Below are 11,690 nucleotides of genomic sequence, written 5' to 3'. Positions count from 1 at the left end.
AAGATGTTCTAATAAACGTTGTCTTTGAATTTTCTGACTGATCAGTATACTCGTATACTTCGATCATTGCGATGAACAAATACTTAGAAATACAGTTGATAAATCTGTATTAAAAATTACGTTCGATCCCATTTTAAAAAAGCGGTCTAGGTGCCACACTACTAACTTTCCAGTGGAAAGGATAAAAAAATATCATATGTTTTAATATTTATAATTTTTTTTGTAAAAATTTTATTTTTCATTTTTCCATGGACCCCCCAAGGGGGCTTTGCACCTCCAAACATTAGCGGGGGCTTCGCCCCCTGCAGTCCCATGGCGTTAAAACTATATAAATGATAAGTGATAATAGTGACAATTATATAATTCCTCATTTTCGGTACAAAAAACGGCTTGACCGATTTTGCTCAAAACCTAATCATGTCTAAGTTACATAATTATGCGATAAATAAAACTTATGGTTTGCATTGATATTAATAGGTTAAAAGACTAAGAGGCATTTTAAGCCGAAGTTTTATCTTTTTAAAATGTATTCACTAATTTTATGTTACTGATATCGATCAATTCAAAACATAAAGAAAGGCTTGTTGTGGCAAGTTTCAATATTATTTTTTTCTACACTGACACTGTTTCTATTTATTGTATCGTCGAACTTTGTTTAACAATTGATAATTGGTAGTCATTAAATGATATATTGTTTATACAACTTTTAGTCTACTGAGGATTCTTAAATACCATTGTGTAAACAGTAAAAAAAGTTATTAAAAAGAATATAATAAAATACTTGAAAGTGATCTTAGCAGGAAACAAAGAACTTACTGTTAGAAAAGTTTTTCTATGATAACACATACAAAAAAGGAAGGTATGAAACAGTATGTATTTGAAACATCGACTCCACTAATTATAATGAGTAAATTATATTCACGAAGATAAAGTTGTAGTTATATGTTTTTAATTGCAACTGCTCTTCCAATTTAATTTCCTAAAAGTGTCCTTTCGCGTACTTGAGGATTATCATAGCAAAAAATGTATCGAAAGTAATAATATAGGAAATATTGTGAAAATTATAAACAACCTTGTCATTGAGTCCTATCGCAATCCGAGTTTTGGGCATGTGGAGGCAATAGGAATAAGGAAAAATTTGTAATAATTCAACTTTATTAAATACTTGCTTATGTTTGTCCTTATTAGTTGTGGTTAGATCTACACTTAAGCACATAAAACCAAAAAAAACTGGGCGAAAAGTGAATCTACTGACTCCCATTAATAAATCGGACATTGCAAAAACCATTAATTTGTTACCAAACTAGATTAGATACAGTAACTACGGATATTATTCGTCAAATAAAAAAGTGTCTACTAAACCCCTTGATCTAAACTATTTTTAAAAAATCTTCTACTATAAAATAGCATATTCAAATGATGTTTATTTAAATTTGAAAAAAAGAAGTGAAAATAAGCAATTGATTGAGTTAATCATTGAAATACCCTTTATAGACAGTTAAAAAAAAAAAAAAAAACAAATTTATGCTTTTGTTATAAACAAATTAATTTGAACTAATAAAAAGCTGTATTTATTTCTAAGGGTAAAACGGGCAAAATAAAACACTTTTTATAATTGTGATTTTTTAGAAAAACTGCGTTTAAAAAAAGTCACAATCATTTTAAAGTACAAAAATGGCTAACAATTGAAATTGACAAAATTAAAAAAACCCCCAACAAGTGTTTCGGGTACGGAACCCTAAACTCGCACTTGAAATATATCTAAGAAACACTCGCCATTGAATTAACTTTTAAACGAAATAAAAAAACAAAATCGGTTCATCCGTTTAGGTGCTACGATGCCACAGACAGACCGTACACACAGACACACACACACAGATAGCGGTCAAACAAATATCCCTTTTTTAGTTCGGGGGTTAAAAATAACCAATTTCAAAATTTTTTATCTCAGCAAGTTTTGATCGAATACAAAAATATCGTAAGGAAAAATACTCCTCAAATCTTAAGCACAATTGACTTTTTTGGAAAAGGAGAAAATATGCATTTTTCTCATTGGAAAATCCATGTATACATTTAGCGTTTTTTTTCGAGCTAAGATACATTATTATACGCATGTAAAGTCGGTCAACTCTTTTAAAGCAAAATGGTTTCTTATATGCTTTTTGTGTCAGTCTTCCACAATATTAACGTAGAAAGTTAGAAAATGGGAGGGAGAAACACATAGAGGTGAATCGACTGTTCAAAAGGAAAATAGTTATAAACTGACTATTACGAGCATTGCGAGCATTGCTTATCTAATATGCGAAATCTCCAATTACCTAATGACATTAGATAAAATTTGTCTAGGTTGGAAAAACAATTATTATTTTCATTTAATTTGATTAGCTCTATGAGAATATTAATCAAAGTATTTGAAATTTATAGTAGAACAAGAATGTTGGAAGTACCTTTCTAAAACACTGTTGATTTTTCATTAAGAATTTCCGATTATTAATTATAAATATACTTTCATCGAACAAAATCTCTATCATTGTATGTTAAAATTAATTAAAATTGGCACACACATAAACCTAGAACATTTCCACATAAACAACTAATAGATAACACTCGACAAATGCAAAGGCCTAATAAATATCAATGAACCTACGTATATACGTACTGAAGCTATCATCTACATTTCATAAAGTATCGTCTCCTATAAATTTAAAACCCACACACATAAAGGCCTGCCTCATTTAAGGTTAATTACCAATTCAATGTTGTGTATAGATTTTACGTATACCTCACTAGATTGATGTGGTAGAAAATACATATCGAATAAACGCCCTTTTAATCGCTTTACTTATTATCTTTGAGGTGAGATTATGCGTTTATACGAATTTTCAAATTATTACCATACATATTACTTTACCCCAAATTGACAGAGTAGGATAAGATGATGCAGGAATGCAAACTTTTGCATTCCTGCATCATCTTATACAGAAAAAAAAATCGTAGCGCAGGAGCTGCGTGAGCCAAGCAAATTCCCTCAGAGATAGAAAAAAAAAAGACATAGAATTTTTATTTCGAAAACTCTAGAGAAAAAAATCACAAAGTACTTTTTTGCTTAAAACTGATTAAAAGTATAAAAATATTTTTATTTTGAAAAAATTCAAAATTTTGTACTTTGGGAATCCCGTCGCCCCTTGTTTATCGGTCGATTTTTCTCATTAACGAACTTGATCTTTCAAATTCCAAAACCCCTTCTTTATACCAAATTTTATACAAATCGGACTAAAATTTCGACCGCTAGACAGTTTACAGACACATAAACGTATAGATACATATGTGTACATATACTATTATATACATATACAGGAAAAGCCGTGTAGAAAGAGAGTACGTTCCAGCATCAGTGAAGAAAATTTAATATTTCAAATACATCAAGTCAACAAGCATACTTTCAACAATGTATAGGTTTCTGAAACGGGCCAATGGCAATTTATTACTCAATATACTCAACACATTATGAATGTCATTCCGTTTCAAATTTTAAAATATTATTTCTTAAGAGCCCTTACTTTCTGACTTTTAGTTACGTATTGGTACCAAATTTTGAACTTCTGAAAAATTATAGATAGTTTTATTCGAAAAATTAGTTTTATCCGAAAACATTGTAAAAAAGAACAAGAAAATGAAATTAAATTTTTATTTCAGTCCTAAATGAAATCATGAATAAAAAGATTAATGTATTGTTTATGTTTAAGTAATAAATCATTGTTATATCTGTTATTTATTATACCATGGATATATGAAATATATCAAGGTATACTAAGTTTAGTCGCAAGTTTGTAACGGTTAAAAATATTGATGCTTCGAACAAAATTATGGTACAAGATTTCATAAAATCACCTCATTAGCCCATTTTCGATTTTCCGTCTGTCCGTCTGTCTGACGACACGATAACTCAAAAACGAAAAGAGGTATCAGACAGAAATTTTTATAGCGTGCTTAGGACGTAAAAAGTGAGGTCGAGTTCGTAAGTGAGCAAATTAGGCCAATCTTGTAAACCTTAAGAAATAGAACAAAAGTTGCCCTGTTCGCTCAGTTGGTTAAGGCGTAACCAATTTCGTCCGCGGTATGCTTAGGGTAGCGAGTTCGATTGCCGCCGTCGCAACACAAAATTAATTTAATTAATAGTTGTGATGGGTTGGTGTAGTGCATGGTATATGCATGAAGGAAGTGTACTCAGAATTTGAAATCGAAGAGCTGATAAATGAAATTATCAATGGATTCTATAGCCTAGGTGTGTTCTTCGTGGACAGCCAATATAACCTAACCCAACCTAGAACAAGAGTTTAAATGTAAAATATGTTCCATATAAAAAATAAACAACTTTTGTTTAATTTTTTCTTAAAAATCACTGTTTGCCCGCGAGGGCGCAAATTAGGTGCAAATTTTATACTATGTATTATATGAGAATATTAGTTATGTGTGTGTGGCTATCTAAGAGAGGATATCTTCCCTTACTTACAGAACGTAAAAAAACCAACGTTTCTTCGCCATCACTGCCTATCCATGGTATTGCAACAGTTAACTCAGTCAATTGTTTGTATTTATTTGCTTTAAAGTGACTTTGGCATATGACTCACTAGTGTTTAAACGTGTCTAAAATGGTTGGAATTTGTTATGTTAAATGCTGGTTGAACAAAAATTAATCAAATCTTTTACATAAATTGAACTTGAAATCATTTATTGTACAACAAGTATTATTCAATAGAATTAATGATTTGCCAAACTCTATTTGATGTCAAGAAAAGTAATGAATGTTGTTTTTTTATTTCAAAAAGACATCCTTTAATGTCATCAACCGCATCAAATTTTCCTCAATTCACTTTTCAAAGGAAATCCCTACTGACCTTTTCATAGGAGCAGATACGTTTCCGTCCATAGTATCGTTTGAAGGTTCGCACGTGGCATACCTTCCACCATAAATAGTAATTTGATTAACTCATTGTCGGGCCGGTACAAAAAGTCATGGCGGAACAGAATTTTCAATATAATAATTCCCTGGATTTTGAGGGAGACGGAACATTCAATGGTTTTTCAATCCTCCTAAAGTACCTTTTCGGTATTCTAGGCGAGAGCGGCTTTAAATCAGCCAAATTAATGCTAAAATACACTTTTGGCGATTTTTTTTTACACCACTTGAAAGTATTTTACCATCTTCATTCATATTGAAGCTGTGCTGAATAAGCAGAGACAGCTCTGGGAATTGTCCAGTGATCCTTAAACCCTAGACAGTTCAATTGAAACCCGGTTCTTAGTGTCCCCGAAAAAGTCCTATTAGAAAATACAACTCCCTGAACCCGCGGACGAAAATTTGTTTGTCACTAAAACAAATGTTCGTCATCTGTTTACCAAATGATTAAGAATGGCATCACTCTTCACGTCTATTTGCCATTAGCTTGCGTTTCATAACTTCAAATAATCACCCATAGTGCAGTATTGCCACTTGGAGAATCAACAGATCATCACTCACGGTGGTTCATAAATTAGTGAAGATGATTGAATCCCTTCATAGACCTAATAAATTTTTGTTTTTCTTCACTTCATTTCCACTCCTTCAGTTTTTGTCCCCCACAGCTTTGCGTTACGCAGTAGAAGTCATTTGAAAACAGCGAAATTTTACCGAGAGGCCTAAGTTTATTAACAAAAACAAAACTTTACTGTTATTTTTTCTTTCCAATCCTTCTTAAAAGTAGTTATTGCAAAAACGAAAAGAAGCAACCTGATCCCTTTGTGTAAATTCGTCAGCTATTTGACGGTGTGCTTGAATTAGTTTGAAAATAATTTTGCAGGCCTACCTGTGTTTATTGGATCTTTTTTTGGCAATGTTACATCATTGTATAGAACAAATCATTTATAACTTGTTTACTATTTAAAATCCTTGGAAGCTTAAATATTAACTTGTACGATTGGACCTAAGAAAATGATGCATTTTGTACACCTCATTTTACCTTTAAAACTTGTCTCTCGTTACTTATCGGAGTTCTAAACGTAATTACTTTGCCAAATTTATTACTTCCGGGCTTGCCGTCTTAGTCTGAGAGTTTTCTGTAGTATGCCTCCGTTAAAAGATACCTACTGATAACACTGAAAACATGAAAATTAAATCAATACATTTCAGGGTTTACTTTCGTTAATGCAAGCAAACGTCACATAAACTTTAAGCTAAGAATGAGAAAGTAACACTTTCTTAAAAATTTCCATATTATGTAATGTTATATATTATTGAGGGAGTAGGAAAATAAATTATTCAATTCAAAACATATTTATTGTATTCTCCAAATAAAATGAAATTATTCAAACAGTAAAGTCCTTAACCAATTGGAAAACAATCTAGAAAATAAAATTATCATGTCTATGTTGCTTGTTGATGAACGTTTCTTAATTATGGTTTCAATATTATTTAAGGTTATTTGTACAGTATATTTGTTTCCATAAACAAATTAAGACAACCACCAATAAATTTCGTTTCATGTTGGAAATGAGTTTTACTTTTTATACTGAACACGCAGAGATAAGTTGCTTGTCAATAAACCGTTAGGATAATTTTTTATTTCCTCTGTGTTAAGGCCTTGTTACCCAATTAATAATAGGGTTCATAAACTTGACGTCATGTATAAGAGCAAGGTTTTACTGGTTTTAATAATATGCTACTTTAACGTTCTCGTGTTTACTTCGAAAATAGAACCCAAAAATTTTATGAGAAAAAAAAGGGAAATTAAGAGGATTTTCGAAAAATAAAACTACACAGGACAGGTAGAATATGAATAGGTACCTATAACATATCTAAATTTGAAATCGAAAGGGCAATGGCTATAATCGCAGTGCTTGAAATTCAAGTTTAACTATTATTATGTGGAAAACCGCTTTTCTGTATAAATTTGTTTTTCCATCAATAAATATTTAAAAGGATTCTTAAAAAAATTTGTGAAAAAAAGTTTCAGGCCAATCAAAAATGTATATAGTCAGCCTTAAGAGTATTTAAAAATTAAATAGTTATTTTTGAGTAATTCCAAAATTAATATAAATAAATAAAAATAAATAAATAATGGGGTTTAACCTTCGTTTCTTAGACCACGTCTAAAATTAATATATTGGGTACTTAACGAAACGCGTTCATTAATGAGGTTTGATAAATAAATGATCTGATAAATTGTTGAAAAAAAAAACAAAACTTAGCGTCGCGCAGGAATATATTACAAACTAGCTGTTACCCGCCCGCTTTGCGTGGCGTAAAATATACCCGCTTTGCTGGGCAACATCCCCACTTGCACCCCTCCCTCCACATTTCCTTGCGTTGGATAACAGTTTTGTAATGTACACGTCATGCTCTTTTATTTGATACCCCACTTAGGTATATTTGTAAATATTCGATATTTCCTTCCCACTTTCTCGCTACAACTTTCTACTCTCCGAAGGTAAAAAAAATTTCTAAATGTAATTTAAAACATTCTGACCAAGTTTTGAACTATTAAAAGCCATAATTTAAAAATATGAATTTTTAAGTCATGAACACCCCCGCAACCCCTCTTGTGGGTGGAATTTCGTAAAATCCGTTCTTAGCTGACCTCTACTTGGCAAAAGAAATATTCCTGCCAAATTTCAAGTCTCTAGGTCTTATAGTTCCAGAGATATCGTGATGAGTGACTATCTATCTATATCTATAGAAAGTCTCCTATATATATAAGATATTATTATGTATGTCTAGTGAGTTTAAATAGTGATTTCATGATTAATGATAAAATATTTCATATATTTTTTTAACGATTAATGATTAAATCATTCATTGAAAACCGATCTTAAGGATGTATGACAATCTTAAGGATAAAATTTCAGCTTAGGTAACCATGCAAATTTTTAAGAAAAAGTTTTTGATAATTTTCACTTGGGATGAATCAAAACACATTTAAAAAAAAAACTTTTTAATAGAACATATAAGCAATGGCATCGAAAACAAAAAGACCAAGTGTCTCCGTCCATATAAGGGATGTAAGAGCAACGTAGATTTAGGGTTAAAATTATTTTTATCTTATTTTCAACTTTAATGATGCATTTTGTTATAACTTCAAGAATGTAGACGAAAAATAAGACTAAAATTTTTCGATATGTTCCTTGGTTTTCGAAATATCGAAGGCTGAATAATTAATCAAAATTTTCAATTTTCAATATTTTGAAAATTACGCCAGGGATCGAAAAATTTTACTCTTAGTTTTCGTCTTATGTCGTCAAGTTATAATATAATTTATCCTCAAAATTGAAAAAATGCTTTTTTTTTTTAATTTGTGCCCCCACTACCGTGCTCATACATCCTTAATAATATAAATGAATTGTAAATAACTTGCTTGCCACAATGGCTTGTTAAAAAAATTACTGTAGTCATACCATTCGAGAAATTCCAAAATTGGGTTCCAATCTTTGTCTTAGCTTACCCCGCGTAAGCCGTGAACGAACTTAACCTTTTTTGTAGGTACCAAAAGCAGCTGAGATATCAAATTTCATTTCTGTCAAACAAGAATAGTTTGGATAAGAACGCATATGTAAACTGTCGACTTTGTTTTTTAAAACTTAAGCTTTAATTTGCAATTTTAAGTTCACGTTTCAATAAAGTTTTTTTTTTCTTTCGAAACGAAAATTCTTTTATTCAAGACCTATTGATGAAGCTCAACTAATGTATTTTTCAAATTCCATAATTGTCTTATGTGAAATATTCCTAGTGCAATATTTTGGGGATGATTTCCAAAGTCAAACTGATTAGAAAGCTGTTGACCAAAACCCCCTATTGGTCATGGTTTTATAATTTTGTTTGTATATTACTATAAAATGTTACATATACAAGTAACTATTGAAAAACGAAATACAAGCAAGCGTCGCCACCTGTGGATATCTCGACTGCCTACAAGAGTCGCAGCAAGTTCTGACGTCATATGGAATTGATTTTCTTAAACAACAAAACGCCATGATACATACGAAAGAGACTGGCCCACGATAATATTATACTGGTGAAAAACTTTTTAACTATAATCATTATCATAACATATCCTTCCATCTTTCTTTTATACTTTTTCTATCTTTTTTTATTACACCGAAACTAAAATTAGGATTCAATTTTCATTTTACATACAAATTATTATTATTATTTTTTTTTTTTTGCTTCTGTGTGTATACGTATCTACATTTGTTGCTTTTATTATCTTTTTTTGTTTTCATAAAAAATGTATCTTGTTCACTTTAACCGTTGAGGGACTTGTTAAAGAAAAAAAGAAAACTAAAAAGAGGTGTGTAAGTAGACAGTTGATTATATCTTGAAGGTGTATTGTGAAGAACTCTTCATTTCACTACATAAAAATAAATTCGTATGTTCATTTCGGTTGGCCGTTTTGTGGATAAGTGAGTACTTTTATCATTATGGCTCTTGTAATATGTCACAAAAATATGATTTTATTTGAGGTATAACGAAATTTTGCACAAACGGTATAAATAATTTAGAAGAAATTCCTGAATTGAAGAAGGTTTGATATAGCAGTATAGATTTAAGTTTGTGTTTTTAACCCCCGAACTAAAAAAAGGGGGTGTTTGTTTGACCGTTATGTGTGTGTCTGTCTGTCTGTGGCATCGTAGCGCCTAAACGGGTGAACCGATTTTGAATTTTTTGTTTCCTTTGAAAGGTTATTTAATGGATAGTGTTCTTAGCTATGTTTTAAGTGCGAATTTAGGGTTCCGTACACAAGAAAAACTAAAAATTGGCGATGATCTTCCCAATCGGCTAAGGTTGGGAAAGGCTTTATGGAAAAAGGAAATTCAATGGAGAGTGTTCTTAGATATGTTTCAAATGCGAGTTTAACTACATTATATCATATTTATTTTTTTACTTTTTTGTGCATTTTTATTTTTTACTTTTTGGGGTCGGTTTATTTTTTTTTAAAGTTTTTTTATTTTTTGATTTTTAGTGAATCTAGTACACTTACTAATTTGCCACTAAAAAAAAAACATCGAAAAAGGTTGGCCTGATATTGAGTTATTCGTCCATTTGTCGCGCACATTCTTACTGCAAATTTAAAATGGTTTTTTCCATAGATTTCCTTGTCAGAACTGGACCAAATGGGACCACACGGGAAGCACCAGCTTTTAGAAGATAAAGAATAATCTAAATCGGTTCATCAAGTAAAAAGTTATGATATCCTCCTCCTTTTTTGTTTGAAGTCGGTTAATAAAAATGTTTTAAATTAGTTTAAGTAAATTTAGTTCCTGTGTACTTTATGATCAACCCCGTATTCATTTTAATCACTATAAGAAATAAAAAATGACTTATTCATAATGGTAATTATTCATAGCCAGTTCATATTAAAATTCATTAATTATTCATAGTCAGTTAATATTGAAAAATGATCTTTATTTTAATTTTAATTTACTGCATTTAAAAGAAAATAAGGATTCAGTGTACTATTTTTTCCGAACTGTCTTTTTCAGGACAATTATTCCTTAACTCTCAAATAGAAAAATTTGAATAGGAGTCCTTAAAGCAGGAAATATTGAGGAAAACGTCAGCTTAGGAATCGTTAGCTAAAGAATGGAAAACCTCGTATATCAAAAAAGGTTTTCTAAACAATATTGCAATGAAAAATGTTTCCGAGTTGCGGGTTTTCCAATTTACGCTTACTCAGATTGTCTTAAATGCATTATTATATAAGCAATAAAATAATAAAATTAGAATACCTGAGATGGACGATTAATTAATTATCGCTGCGATAGAATAGATATTGCTAGAAAATCACAAGCACATTGCATTTGTTTTAACCATAGAGATATGAAGATAGAAAACGCTAGCCTGTAAGTGAATGCGATATGCGAAACAAGAGAGAAGACTGCCAGTAAGTTCCCCTGTGCCCTTGTCTAATACATAAACTTATACTTACCAATACATATAATAAGTATATATGTTCTTATGATTATGACAAGGCCACAGGGGAACTCAGTGACAGTCTTTTATCTCATTCATCATATTGCATCCACTTACAGGATAGCAGATACCTCGCATTCCCTTTGTATCATATTCTATGGTTTTAACAGTCTTGTAGTTAACATTTTACCCGCTGGGTTTCATTATTGTATGCAATGAAGTTTACTTTATTGCACTGTTTCGGTAGTGAATTCGGAAATCATGAGCCCAAATAGTGAGAGATTCACTAATTTGATAGTGAATTAGGAAGTCACTATTTCAAAGAGTGAGAATTTTCACTATTTAAATTTAAGAAAAGAAGCATAGAACTTATTAAAAATATTTTTCACTTTTCTTGTTTCTTGTCTCACTTTTCGATTCACAAAAATTATAATAATGTTTAACTTATAACTTCCCAGCAACAAACATTTTTTCAAAGGATATGTTCATAAAATGCACAAGAATAATTATAAATAGTCGCTTGGTGTAAGTAATAGATCTGGCAATTTACCAGAAAAAATAGAATTTCGGAATAGTGATTACAGTCTACACTTTTGGATACTCAAAATTATAGCTCGTGCTTGTAAATGGAACAGAGAAGAAAGTTCAGGAGAGGAGACGGAAATTTATATTGTAACGTCATTGTTTTTAAACTAGCAAACAATTGTTAGAAACATTTTTTTATAAACTTAATAAATTATTCTGA

Source organism: Chrysoperla carnea, chromosome 1 (assembly GCF_905475395.1).
Source record: "Chrysoperla carnea chromosome 1, inChrCarn1.1, whole genome shotgun sequence".
NCBI classification, from domain to species: Eukaryota; Metazoa; Arthropoda; class Insecta; order Neuroptera; family Chrysopidae; genus Chrysoperla; species Chrysoperla carnea.
The sequence above is the reverse complement of the archived record's forward strand: the minus strand, read 5'-3'. Positions refer to the sequence as shown.